A 14,586-nucleotide genomic window follows, 5' to 3' on the forward strand; every position below is an offset into this window, starting at 1 on the left:
AATACAGAAAACCAAGCCTGTGATTGGACAGTAAGTGATCAGAAGCACTAAGGTAACCCCTCTTAAAAGGAAAATTCCAATGCTAGAATGTCAGCACTTTGTAAAGGTTCACCGAGCTACCTGCACCTCTCTAAATTAATGCTGTCCGAAAAGTTAATATTTTGTCAGTTTTAACTAATTACGTCATTTGTATTTCAAGTTCAACTCTTTGCAAATGCTGGAGACCTCATTATAGCATTCATACATCCTTTTTTTTTTTTTTTTTTTTTTTTTTTAAAGCAAGCAAGTGAATTTGACTTGATATTCACCTCCTTCATTCTCTGTACACCAAAGTTTAGATTGTTTTCTTGCCCTGCTTCATTATTCCAATGAGTTGTTGCAGTGCAAAAAGCATATAGACAAATGGAAAGGAAGCAAAGCTTATTATTTGGCAGCTTCTTACTGTCCAGTCACGGGTTTGGGGAGTGATAAGACCTGTGCTATTTACATACAGCAGAAAGAAGTCAGGTTTGAGTATATCTCAGAAATACAAATTTAGCAGATTAAACAATTCCTGTAATTTAATCCAGTATTTATTCTATTTAGATTTTTGCCTGGATTTAAGCTGCAGGCAACCACTAGAGAGAACCTAATATGTGTATGTGCTAAAATAATGGTAATAAAAATCATAGGTTTAAAAAATGTAAAATCCAATTTTTTTTATTGCAATACATAAAATGTTGTACTTTTGTCAACCACTGCTGATAAAACTATGCAGGCTGTTAATGACAATCATGTTGTTATAACCCTACCTACTGCTTGTCTCTGGAGTTACTGACCTAGAACATTTATGTAGCAAGCAAAGATGGGACTGCTTATCAGTTTCCTTGTTCTGGATTACAACCATGGGTACACACCATAAAAAGCCGGCAAAATGCCTTATCAGAAGGGTCTACCATGGCACGCTACTGCAGGACAAGTTTCCTTTAACTACCAACCTTGTATTTGCTTCTTTCGCATTAATGGTTTAAGATCTGTGGAATGTGAGAATAGTGCATTGAATCACAAAGTTCTATTGCTAATTAGCAGAGAACATGCGCGCTGTGCACACTAATCGTTTTGTGTAATTAGAACAGGTAATTGTAAGCACTGAGCAGACCATCAACTCTGCAATTGACTGCATTTACAGTATAAAGAATGCAATAAATGAGTTGTATGAGCAAGTCTGGTATTAAGCATTGTTCCCATAAAAAATAAATAAATAGGACTCAATTCTAGACCTGATGTCTTCCACGTGTGTGTCACATTTGTGGTTCCATTTGTGGTTAAACTTTCCCTTCTGTCTTTTACTGTTTCATAACTGAGAGTAAATGCATGAAGCTCTATGTCACATCTCCTTGTACTCTGCATGTGGGAGGGAATGGCGTGAGTCATATTATACTCATATCTGGTAGTAGCAGGTATTTCTCTGCATTCTCAATGGCTATACAGAGTTGTGTGGGAGCAAAAGTCAGTTTAGGCTGCTGATGTTGCTGCCAGTGAACCTGGTGCTTTTCCTTGTCTGGAGTTTACACTAAACTCCAGGCAATGTGCTAAATACAGCCATATTACACCTATAAAGATCAGCCAAACTAATAATCCCACAGACGGGATGGGAATAACCTTAATTATCTCAATACAATAGCACTATCAAGGGGTATATTATTAGGTAGCAAGTGAATATTCAGTTCTTGAAGGCAATAGGCCTGATTTATTAAAGCTCTCCAAGGCTGGAGATGATACACTTTCATCAGGGAAGAGTAATCCAACAAACCTGGAATGGATTTCTTAACAGTCATTTGCTATTTGTTAGCAAATGTTTTTAGTCCTGTATCAGATCCATTCCAGGTTTGCCGTGTCAGGCCCAATGTGTTGGAAAAGCAGGAATTATAGGGAAGCAAGAGGATATGAGTTACTTTGTGATAGCTGGATGAGCAATCCCACAAGTATTGCAGAATGATTATGATACACAGTGGTTAGTACTTACCAAAACTGGGTCGAGGAAAAGCAACTAGTGACCCAGTGACAGGATCATGGGTACCTAAGACTCATTGAGTCACAAGGGTGGTAGTGTTCACCATCTGGTCCAATCCTAAAACTACTGCTGTGCAAATTACTGAAAAACGTAACTTTGCCTGATGGGGAAAACAGCTGTGTATGGGGCTGGACAGCCACAAACCAGCAAGAGTGCCGACCCCTGTCCACCACCAAAAAAAAACTACAATGTGTACTGAGTTTTGCAACTGGACTAACAATCAATACAAGAAGGCAGATTGGTCTAATGAATCATGTTTTCTTTTAGATCATTTGAAAGGACAGGTATGTGTGTATTGGAGCAGTGAAGAAAATGGGGCCCTGGGCAATTGTCCAGTTTGCCCGCTTCCTAAAATCGTCAACCATTTGGACCCACCGCTGCCTTCTGGTTTTCAGCCTTTAGAACCAGTCAGTCAGTAAAGAAATGCAATGGCAGCCATTTCTGACCTGTGAAGATGGATAGAATAAAGTGGGCAGTGGGGCAGCTATCAGTTTCAACTTCCTAAAAAATGTTTTCCTATTTTATGAGATGTTTATACTCAATGCAATGTGTTTTATCTATATTTATGGATATTTATATAATATATAGATATAAATATAATGTATGTGTATGTTTGTGTGTGTATATATATATATATATATATATATATATGTATGTAGATAACATATTTATAAATATAGATATTTAGCTATTTTTCTAGGGCCATACTTATACCATATAATTTTTATACTGTAGACAAGGACTTACAAGCAGTTAAACATACTAAATTAACACATTTGTATATATATATATATAATTAGCACCAACCAAGATAACCCAAATCCCCTTTGTTTATAAAATGTAATGGCACTCACATTACTGATTGTTTTCATACAGATGAATGAAATGCTCTCCTGCAGACTTTGATTTATTCTAAGAAAAGAATAATTATTTCTTGGAAATAAACTGTTACTGCTGTGACATAAACTTAGAGCTGCAGGGGTTTAATATCATTAATATGCTGCAATGTAAACTGAATTCTTAAAGATGAATTCCAAGAATATATAACAAACCGATTTCATTTAATTTTGTATTTAGTAAACCAAAAATAAGTATATGTAAAATCAAAACATATTTTCATTTTGGATTTTCCATCATTTTCAATAACGACAAATTGAAGGAGTAGATATCCCCAGCAGATTGAAATCCAGATACAAGTTTGAACGTTGCCCCTCACTATCCAAAATAAAGCCCATCTCTGTGCAAAACCCAACCCCTTGTCAAGGCCTTCTAACCCATGCTGCTTTTTTTCCCTTTAAATAAGATATACTTTTTTAAATCTCTTTTCATGTCCCCTGTCGGTGCTGCTTTTGGTTTTGAGGCCTGCAGATGTAGCTAAACTTGCTGGTTACTATCCCCTTGCACTGCGCTCACTGCTGGTATAGACCTAAGAAGGGTCTGTCAATTAACAACCAAAGAAACTGTGCATGTTACATAGGCGGTGTGTGGAAATTTAAAAAAAGAACCCCTCCTGTTCACAGTATAGGAGAGTCATGTCACTGAAGCCTATAGTTCGTAAAACAATTTTGGCACTGTGACCAAGCTGACAGGAGGGACACAATGATGATCCTCTCCAAATCACTACAGGGTCCAACATAAAATAAATGCAACCTGTTGGTATATATTGTTGGGCAGCGCGGTGGCTCAGTGGTTAGCATTCTGGCCTTTGCAGCGCTAGGTTCCAGGTTTGAATCTCGGCAGGACACTATCTGCATGGAGTTTGCAGGTTCTCCTCGTTGCATAAGTTTCTGCTAGGTACTCTGGTTTCCTCCCCCATTCCAAAAACATGTAGTTAGGTTAATTGGCTTTCCCTAGACTTTAGACTGTATCAATGACATTTGACTATGGTAGGGACATTAGATTGTGAGCTCCTTTAAGGGACAGCTAGTGACATGACTATAAACTTTGTACAGTGCTGCGTAATATGTCAGTGCTTTACAAATACTGTGTAATAATAATATATTTATTCATATATTCAGATGTATATTCACTTCTCCGGTGGCCCGTATTCCTGTTACAGAGCACAAACTGGTGTGAAGAACCACAGCGTGCATCCGGATGAGCAAATATTTGACACTACTGGAAGTGTTGGATCCCTGCAGTGATCATCAATCTGCAACATGGTGAAGTTTTAACACATAGGTCACTAGAAAGCTATGTATATGGCATCTTCGTTTTTACCATGATCAGTGTAAAGAGTCCTTACTGACCTAACCCCATCAGTTCACACTTTTCCTGTCCCCTAGGGTTACTCCTTAATTTTGTTGTCTGCTCTTGTTACCCCAAGGCATTCCCCAGCACAATATATCCATGGGAGGTAGTTATTCCATACTCCCATACTCATTTATTTGAGTTGATTCCTGTCTTTCCTGTATCAGCAGAGCAGGAAGAGCTGTCATGGCTTGCCTGAGCGATAATCAAGGCCGGGAAGACGTGTGACTCACAGAGCGGCTACATCTGTGACATGCCTGTCAGGATTCTGCTTCCCCGTGTATGGGAAGTGTGTGGCCTGTAGCTTTCCCTTTATTTACAAACCTTAACTATAATCTGGTTGCTATAGGCAACAAGAACACATTCCTGTAGATTCCCAGGCCTTATTATTAAACTGATAGGTGTCTTGTTTCCTGTAAGACTTTTCCTTATATTTTATTTAAATAAAAGGCAGTAAATGTGTATTTTACTGTTCTTGTTTCTGTTTCCTAAATAGTTTAATATATTTGCTTATGGATAACTTTTGTTTTATACATGCTGGGGATAAATTGAAGTTTGTAAACTAACATGATACAGTAACACTTCAGTCCTGCAATGCTGGGTCCTTTAAACTGCGTGTAATTCTCAGTATCTGGCCTTATTCTGTGTGTATGAACCATTACCATGTGTTTGTTCTGTTACCTGAGTGTATTTTTCTGTAGCTGTCCATATTCTGTACAGTATGTTTGGACTCTGGACAGCACTACTTCTCTGTCTTATACCCCAGGTGTAATTCTCAGTATCTGTTCTTATTCTGTATGTTTGGACTCTGGACAGCACTACTTCTCTGTCTTATACCCCAGGTGTAATTCTCAGTATCTGTTCTTATTCTGTATGTTTGGACTCTGCACAGTACCACCTCTCTGTCCTAAACCCCAGGTGTAATTCTCAGTATCTGTTCTCATTCTGAAGGTTTGGACTTTGCACAGTACCACCTCTCTGTCCTAAACCCCAGGTGTAGTTCTCAGTATCTGTTCTCATTCTGAAGGTTTGGACTACGCACAATACCACTTCTCTGTCTTATACCCAAGGAGTAATTCTTAGTATCTGTTCTAATTTTGTATGTTTGGACTCTGCACAATACCACTTCTCTGTCTTATACCCCAGGTGTAATTCTCGGTATCTGTTTTTTTATTCCATATGTATGGTCCTTGCACAATATTACTTCTTTTGTCCTGTACACCAGATATAGCTCTCAGTATCTGATCCTATTCTGCACAATACTACTTCTCTTGTCCTGTACTCTGGGTGTAATTCTCAGTATTTGTACTTATTCTGTATTTTTGGACTTTGAACAGTACCACTTATCTTGTCCTGTATCCTGAATATAATTATCAGTATCTGTTCTTGTTCTGAACAGTACGACTTCATTTGTCCTGTACACTGGGTGCAATTCTTGGTATCTGTACTTATTCTGTATTTATGGAGTGTGCACAGTACTACCTCTCTTGTCATGCACCCTGGGTGTAATTCTCAGTATCTGTTCTTACACTGTATCTATGGACTCTGCACAGTACTACTTCTCCTGTCCTGTACTCCGGGTGTAATTCTCATTATCTGTTCTTATGCTGTATTTAATGACTGCACAGTACTACCTCACTTGCCCTGTACACTGGGTGCAATTCTCGGTATCTGTACTTATTCTGTATTTATGGAGTCTGCACAGTACTACCTCTCTTGTCCTGTACCCCAGGTATAATTCTCAGTATCTGTTCATATGTTATATTTATTGACTCTGCACAGTACTACCTCTTGTCCTGTACACTGGGTGCAATTCTCGGTATCTTTACTTATTCTGTAATATGGACTCTGCACAGTACCACTTATCTTGTCCTGTATCCTGAGTATAATTATCAGTATCTGTTCTTGTTCTGCACAGTACCACTTCATTTGTCCTGTACACTGGATGTAACTCTCAGTATCTGTACTTATTCTTTATTCATAGACTCTGCACAGTACAGCTTCTCTTGTCCTGTATGCTGGGTGTAATTCTCAGTATCTGTTCTTATGCTGTATTTATTGACTCTGCACAGTACTACCTCTCTTGTATTCTGGGTGTAATTCTCATTATCTGTTCTTATTCTGGTTGCATGCTTCATAGTGTTAGTAAATCTAAACCAAACTGCAAATTGTGCAATCATATTGTTATGTCCACAGACACTTTCCCTGATATACGTGTGAGCACCACAGGGAGCATTTACAAATCTGTACATAATATACGGTACTGAAAATATGGAACAACAAACAAGCAAAAATGTCAACCTTGCATATACAATTGCTTTAAGGTCATGTCATAATGTTACAATAATAACTCCAATAGTTTACCTATTGAAAATATATTACACAGTCTGGACATCACGAGAGATCCAATGCTATTTATATGGCATTCCCCATCAGACCATTCTCCAACAATTGCCGGTGATCTTTGTAAACATAATTATCTCTGCTGTGCTGCCTTATACTGACACACAGAGAGGCATTATTATTTCAGGTTTACCAAGTGGAAGGGAGAATAATTCAATCTGTCATCTTGTTTTTGACAGGTCATTGGCACAGTCATCTACCTCTGCACATCACAGATGGGGCTAAGAAAGCGAGAAATCATGGCGGGACCTTGTGTATCGATTACAGCAACTTATTATTTTCAGAGTCTCAGCTGTGTGCCGACCTGCTAAATTCTCTACAGCCAAACTAGACAAGCTTCAAAATTTGGTGAACCACAAGTCAGTGCATGCCTGGTCACCAGAGTGGATAAAGCAGAATAGTCAGAAGAATATTTACAGAACAGACAAGGACAAAGACACTTCCTGAAGGGCCCACCAATATCTAAGGCTACGTACACAGGGCTGATATCAGACGAGAATCTGGCGTGTGTACAGAGCTCGTAATGGAAGTGAAGGGGAGAGAGCGCAGCGGGGTGCCGCTCCATCAAGCAGAGCTGTGTTGTATGCACAGCACTCCTTCTTGCATCTTTCAGACTTTTGTCGTTGGAAAGGATCGTGAAAGGATCGCACCGTTGGCAATCTCATGGCTGATCATTGTCCCAAAAGCTTTCTGCGGCATTGCATGGGTATAGCCAGCTGCGTTCTCTCCAGGCACCCCTTTATTAGCATTCAATCTGCCCCAGTCTAACCATTTTGGGGGTTTATCCCCTGAAGTTAGCTGGAGTTGCACATAGCGGGAATGTCATCTTACGTTATTGCATATGCAATCCTTACAGCAAACATATTTGTAATCGAAGATGGGAATTTAATGTGACAACCACAGATGGCACCGTGAAGAACTCATGGAAACAAAAAGATGAAGATACCACCAAGGTGCAGGATTCTTGCTTGAATATAAAAGTCACTGACACCACATGTTGAAAGGCTAATGATTTGGGGCCATGCAGGATTCCTTCTGCATAGTGATTGATGACGATGGACATCAGAGAATTGTCACTGAAGATGACCTTTTGTGATAGTTTGCAGTGACAGATGAACAAACAAGTGCTGTACATACATTCTGGACGAGTGAGCGCTTGTGCTCTCCTTTATAGGAGGGAACAGATGTCATCTCCGTTTGGTCATTCATCAATATACTGTGGCAGATTGGTGAACTTCAGGGAACTTCTGTACCCATGTCACATTTTCATCTGATGTATACATAGCTTTAGTCACACGTCTATAGTAAAACAATCAATGGTTTCACTGGATTGATAAGCAGGTCATGAACACTTCAGGCCTCTCCTGCAATCTTGTTGTTATCTTAAATATGTTCCAGATTGATGACATGTGAATTAATAGTCCCTTTGAAAAGTGTTCATTTCAGCTTGATAAATCTGAGCAATAATGCTGCCCTGACCATGTATTTGCAGTTAATCAAATACTTATTAAACCGCCTCTGCGTTGTAGCCCTAGAGATCTGCAGGTCGTGTATTGCATGTCACATACTGAGCAGATGAAGACAAAATGTAAAAGCAGACGTTAGCGTCACTGAAAACACGATGAAAGAAAAAAACCTGATGAAAGCAGCTGAAGTAATGTGCAAATCATGTCTTTATCTGTAAAAGGTAATAATGACCCTATCCCATCCTGGAGAATATTATTAAATGTCTCCATCATTAGCCACTGGTTGATAATCTTTTTGAGAAATCAATCAATCAGCGCCTGGCAGATCCCGCTGAAGATGTTTAAAAAAACACAACTTATAAAAACTGATGTCGGCCCTACCTTACGCACCACAAATATGGAGGCTTAGAATGTTAGAAAAGACAGGGCCAAACTTGGATTTTACAGCAAAAGTCAAATTCTGCTTGTAATCTCATCTAGATACATATGTGGATCTACAAACTTTTTCAAAATGCGTTTTTTAATAAAAGGAAGGTTTCACTTATTGTATTTACTGTAAATCTTTTCAAAATATTTTTACTTAGGCTATTTGTACTAGTTCAATATGATGTATTGGTAACAGTTTAACTTTAAAAAGGACTTCCAAGAAAAATAAGAAAGCTCATTGATTCAAGCAATATGGAGGGGTCTTCACTTTCCACATCTTTGTATTAAAGAACAACAGAATCCTTACTATGTAAACTATTTGGGGAATTGCAGTCAACCCAGCAAGTAGTGTACACAAAAGCCAAGTGGATTGGTTGCCCAAGCATCTTAAGCTGCGTACACACTTCCAATTTTTATCGTTGGAAATGAACGGCTAACGAACGGCGAACGACCGATTGGCCAAAAATTGTTCGTAAAAAAAGTAACCAACGACACCGACGAACGAGGATAGTCGTTGGAAATGAACGACCGGACCGGGGGATCGGATTGGACGACGATCGTTGACCATCTATGGTGTGTACAATATCTTTGAACGATCGTGTCGTTATCTGTATGTACAGGATCGGTGCCATACGATCGTTCGCAGATATCGTGCAGGATCGCTCGTCGTTCGTTTACGAACGATAAAAATTGGAAGTGTGTACGCAGCTTTAGGCTGCATCTACCTTATATTTGCTTTTGACTGATCACTCTTAGTTTGCCTGCCAGGGCAACCATTTCCATCCTTTTATCTTAGTATCCTTGGTAGAATTTCTCAGGTTTTCCAGGGCTACTAGGAACTTGGCTGATTTCACTAAACTGCATCCCAGTTTGACCCTGTCATCTTACCAAGCATGCTACCAGGAACCATTCTGCATAATTTCTCAGCATTTGCTCCTATACAATACACACATTTCGGAACATGAATTGACTTTGATTGGATATCTGTGTCAGAACCAAAGAATTTTGGGGGCTTGGGAGTTTTTGAAAAGTTTGTCATAAACAGAACTGATCAGACTTTGCAGAAGTTCACTCATCTGTACCAGTTAATGTATATATATACAATCTTTGAGCCTTCCTTTTTGGCCTTTTTGCAATGTGGATTACTATAATTCACTATAAGATATTTAAAATTTATTTAAAGGGATCCTGTTTACTTTCATTTTACTCTTAATGTCATACACATACACTTACTATTTCAATTAACCATATGTAAAGTGGAACTAGACATAAAAACATGAAGATTCACTATGTTATAGGCAACACCTAAAAGTCCTAAAGGCAGGATTAGACCTGCTTTATGTTTAAGCGATTACACGTGGCTACTGGCGGTTACCACCTTGCTAGCCGCTTGGTTATCCACACCACAACGCTGGCTCCTAAAGAACATTTGAAAGCCGACAGCAGTGAGCAGTACTGGTACCGCTCACTGCCATCCCCATTTATTCTCTATGGCAGTGGACCACACGGACCACTAAATTATTCATTTTAAATCCTGGGGACCATTATTATGATTTTTTTTAAAAAAGATGAATACATTTGTAAAATAATGATCTTCCTAATGGTGTCTGACAAGGACTGTGGAGGCTCTGATTCATTGATCAGCTCACGGTTAGGTGAAGTATTTCTATTGCTACTATTATCATTAGTTGTATTTTCTTTGATATTACTAAAGAAATGCAAAATACTTGTTTGCTTTTTCTCACTCATTATGGGTTTATTTCACTCTAAGACCAAACAAGAAATGATAGTTATCAAAGTCAAACTATTTGATGCCAATAAATATAACAGGTATGGAAAATACACAGCTAAGGTCATACTTACCTAAAAGAGGATCTGAGAAATAAACAAATAAATTAAAACAATCGGATGAGTATTGGTGGAAACAATACTGAAGCGTACGGCTCGGCAACGGTTGCCTCATACAACTTAGGACTACACTGACGGCACGCTGCGCCTCCCTTGTTTACAAAAAAATTTTTTCTGTGGACCACCAAAATTTTCTCACAGACCCCTGGTTGGCCCCCACTGCTCTATGGGGCTGCAACTGGGAGAAGCTACATGTAACTTCTCCCCATAGGTAGCAGTTCACTGGCATGATAAACCAGTAAAGGCACCACAACCCCATAGGCATTATAAACATAGCATAATTGTTCATAAGCAGTTCCCTAATAATATACATTGGTCTGGAAAATCCTCCTAAACAATAGCAGCGATTCCTGGTATGTGAGGGTGCCTATGCACCTCTGTTCTGTAGCTTCAAAACCGTATCTGCTGTAAATCTGCTGTAAAGATTTGCTGCTAGTTTTGGGAGATAAGGAGTAAGATTTGGTGATGCCACTCCTGTGCTGCTCACGGTTCTCTTTGCTGGAAGCTCTGATATGAGGAAGTAAAGCCTTGCTTCTACCAATATAGCCTTGTCTATACAGAGACACAAAATAAGGCATGGTGACCTCTCTTTGACCACTGCCGGGGTTTTTCAAGCATAGCTTCCCAAGTTCATTTCCGTTTAATTTGGTAATCATTTTCCAATGTCTTTGTAATCAGCTTGGGGCAATTATTTACAATGTGTTATTTAGATATAAGGAAATAATTGCCATTCCCCACAGAATAACAAATACCCATTAGAAAAGTCAAAAATCAGATATTAACATTTAGTGCAATAGGTGTAATGAGCTCAGCCACTTCTCTAGTATAAGTGCCATATTCCCATGTAAAAGATGAAGGGTAACAGGTCCATATGATAAAAAGGTCACCATAGTTCTTCATACAGTGTCATAAACCAACAGTATATCTGTCCAAGGCAAGCACAAAGCTTCTTTATAGCAGAATGAATTATTGCACCACGCCTCGGCCTGGGAAAAGATTCAATAAAGCAGGATCAAAATAAACTCCTGGGATCACACCTTCACCTAACACTTTTACAGCTCTCAGCTGGGAGTATTAAAGGGCTCATTACATTCCTCCTAACCTTCAAAGCACAAGAGACATATTGTTTGTTTGTTTTGGATAATTTGGAGCAGACTTAAAATTTAAAATGTCCAGTTTTTATTTCTGTTTATGTCCGGATTGAGGAGATTTCGCCTCATTTCCTGTCCCTATGACACACGGACTACAAATCATCAATTAGGTCCCATTCTAGGGTCCCTATGCATGATGGGCCATGTTTTTGGTTCTAGGCAACTCCTCATATTGATGAGTATAAAGATTTAGCGATCTTGGCTTTATTCAGTGTGTTATGGGTATCTAAAGGCTTTATGTAAATTGCATTTTTTTTTTTGTATGAATTACATAGTTAATCCATTTGCTGTCAGACCATTTTTTATTTTTTACACACATGCTTCAATGCACATTTTTGTCCTGAAGAATACATATGACCAGCGGAAAAATATATATTCCTAAAGCAGAGGACATACTGTATGTGGCTTTGTTTATAAAATAGAGAACTAGGCATTGCCTTCTTGGAATCTTCCAGGTCCATGTTTTTTAATGGCAGTAATTGATTCTGACCAGGGATGTCAGTGCTTTTAAATAGTGGCCATAGAATAGGTGGCTTAGATGTTAGCACCCTGGTCTATGGAGTGCTAGGGCCCAGGTTTTAATCTTGGCCATTATTGGTATGGAGTTTGTGTGGGTTTCCTTCCACATTTTAAAAACATGCAGTTAGATTAATTGGCCTAGATTGTATTAAAGACATATAACTATGGTAGGGACATCAGATTGGTTCCCCTTTCAGGGACAACTAGTGACATGACTTTGTAAAGCGTTGCATAATATGTCGGCGCTATTTATTTACTGGGTAATAATAATAATAATCATTATAAAGAAGGTATTTGCAAATTTGGAAGCTTCCTAACATTTTTTCAACTGTTTAACCTAAATGTTATATAAAAATAATCAATTCTAAACTTTGCACACACAAACACAACACAACCCCATGTTTTTTGTAAAATATGAGAGATACCATGGGATCTTTTTTATAAAGAAAACATTTTTTGGTGGAGAATTTCCCAGCTTTATGTGTTTCAATGGCAGTGATTATTGTTTCAGTTATTTTGCATAATTCGCACAACATACATTTGCAACTAAAATTTTAAAAAATTTTTTCATTTTTATTTTATATTTTGAATTCTCGGGTCTAACATGGGTGTTTTAACCACGTGCAGGTAATGAAGTAGTTAATATGTAGCAGTGAGAATCAGGTAACAATGGGACTGCTTGAAATTCTTATTGCAATGACAGAGCCGTGTCATTTCTGGTAACATGTAAGAGTAATTTCAGATCAGCGCCCTTCTGAGAGGTCTAGGAAGTTTGTAGATATGTTTGGAACCTTCATTTGTCATGCACGGTCCTGTGTGTACAGGACTGTCATACCTTCTACAACACTAACCTGTTCCCCTTCACAACCAGGAATGCTATGCAGGTTAATAACAACACCGCCTGGTGCCAGGACGGAGAGGAAAGCAATTCCTAACATGCCTCGGCTTGTCAGTGCTATCATAGGTCTTCTCTGGGTAAGGTGAAATACCTTCAGACATTCACCCTTCTTACACTGGATCAGAAAGTAACAATAGTACAACCATGCACCTCTTTATTAGGCTGTCCTGCTATGTAGGAAGAGAGTTAGCGTTTAGCAGACACCCCCAGCAGTGGCCTATTTGGGGAAAACAATAGTGAGCAGCTGATTACCAAAACTGAATGACCCCAACATGGAATACATGATGTAGTCAGAAGAGGGCTATATACAAGGCAGGGGCAGGAGAGGCTTATATACAGGGCAGGGGCAGGAGAGGCTTATATACAAGGCAGGGGCAGGAGAGGGCTATATACAGGGCAGGGGCAGGAGAGGCTTCCCCTCCTGTAATGAGCAGAGAGCCAGGTTGTGCCTCAAAAGTGCTGACAGCTGATGTATGACTGAAGACTGCAATCAGGTTGCAGACTTTATTCATTAGTAGTAATGCTTGTGTGATAAAGCTGCATTTTCGTGCATGTTTTCTGTTCATTTCTGTCATTTCTAAATCTCCGGTTTAACGCATTCTGTATATGTCTGTTTTGTAGGTTACTTTTAAAAATTAAAAAAAAAGTAATGCTTGTGTGAAAAGTAATGCCCTTTAATTTACACATAATGGCAGCAAACTTGCGTTTGGTTTTTTTTAATTCATAATGTTACCTCTTTCGTATAGCGAAATACATCAGGATTAGAGATTTCCCATCTTCAGTAGGAGTTCAAATACTTATTTAGTAGGAGTTCAAATACTCTTTTAATTAATTTGTATTTAATTAATTTATATTTATTATATATATATATATATATATATATATTATATATTTTAATTGTTGCCATTTTTTATTTGCTTTTACTATGTAAACTTTTTTATGTCTTTCAATTAGGTTTGTACATTTTTGTAGAGTCTGAGCATTTGTTTGTACCAATAATATATTTGTGTTCTTTTTTTTTTGTCACTTGTTGTATATGAAAAATTAAAAAAAAAACTGAGTTTCAAAAAAAGAATCCTGTATCCCATTTGTAAACAAAATGACTGTACTTTCTATCAGAGGTGTAAATTTAGTGTTTTAAAATAAAAGGAAAACATTGCAGAAATAGTTTTGCATTGTAATGATATATATGTGTGTATATATATATATATATATGTATATATATATATATATATATATATATATATATATATATATATATATTTATTTATACTAAATGTCCCAGAACACAATTTATTAAAAGTGCATTCACATCTTCAAGTTGCAGTATGGTGCTAATGATGATGCTGTATGTGTAATGCCATATATTGTGCAAACTGCCACATTTTTAGCGTGTTAAGCTCCCTACCAGCCCTCTAAAATGAATGGTTGCCTTCATACAGTGTGCCTTGAAGCATAATATTGTGTATTAATGCAGCACATAGTCTGAATGTGCTGTAATTAAAACTTGGC

At 38.1% G+C, this 14,586-nt stretch overlaps 1 long non-coding RNA gene across 1 annotated transcript in view; it reads right to left on the reverse strand.

The window, feature by feature from the left end:
• The window catches only part of LOC140329514 (uncharacterized), a 30,529-nt gene extending 17,444 nt beyond the window's left edge, over positions 1 to 13,085 (reverse strand). The window contains exon 1 of the long non-coding RNA XR_011920504.1: positions 13,028 to 13,085. This is a non-coding gene — a long non-coding RNA (uncharacterized lncRNA). The remainder of the gene's footprint in view (positions 1 to 13,027) is intronic.
• Between the last annotated feature and the right edge of the window lie 1,501 nt (positions 13,086 to 14,586).

This window comes from Pyxicephalus adspersus, chromosome 4, assembly GCF_032062135.1.
Source record: "Pyxicephalus adspersus chromosome 4, UCB_Pads_2.0, whole genome shotgun sequence".
Lineage (NCBI taxonomy): Eukaryota > Metazoa > Chordata > Amphibia > Anura > Pyxicephalidae > Pyxicephalus > Pyxicephalus adspersus.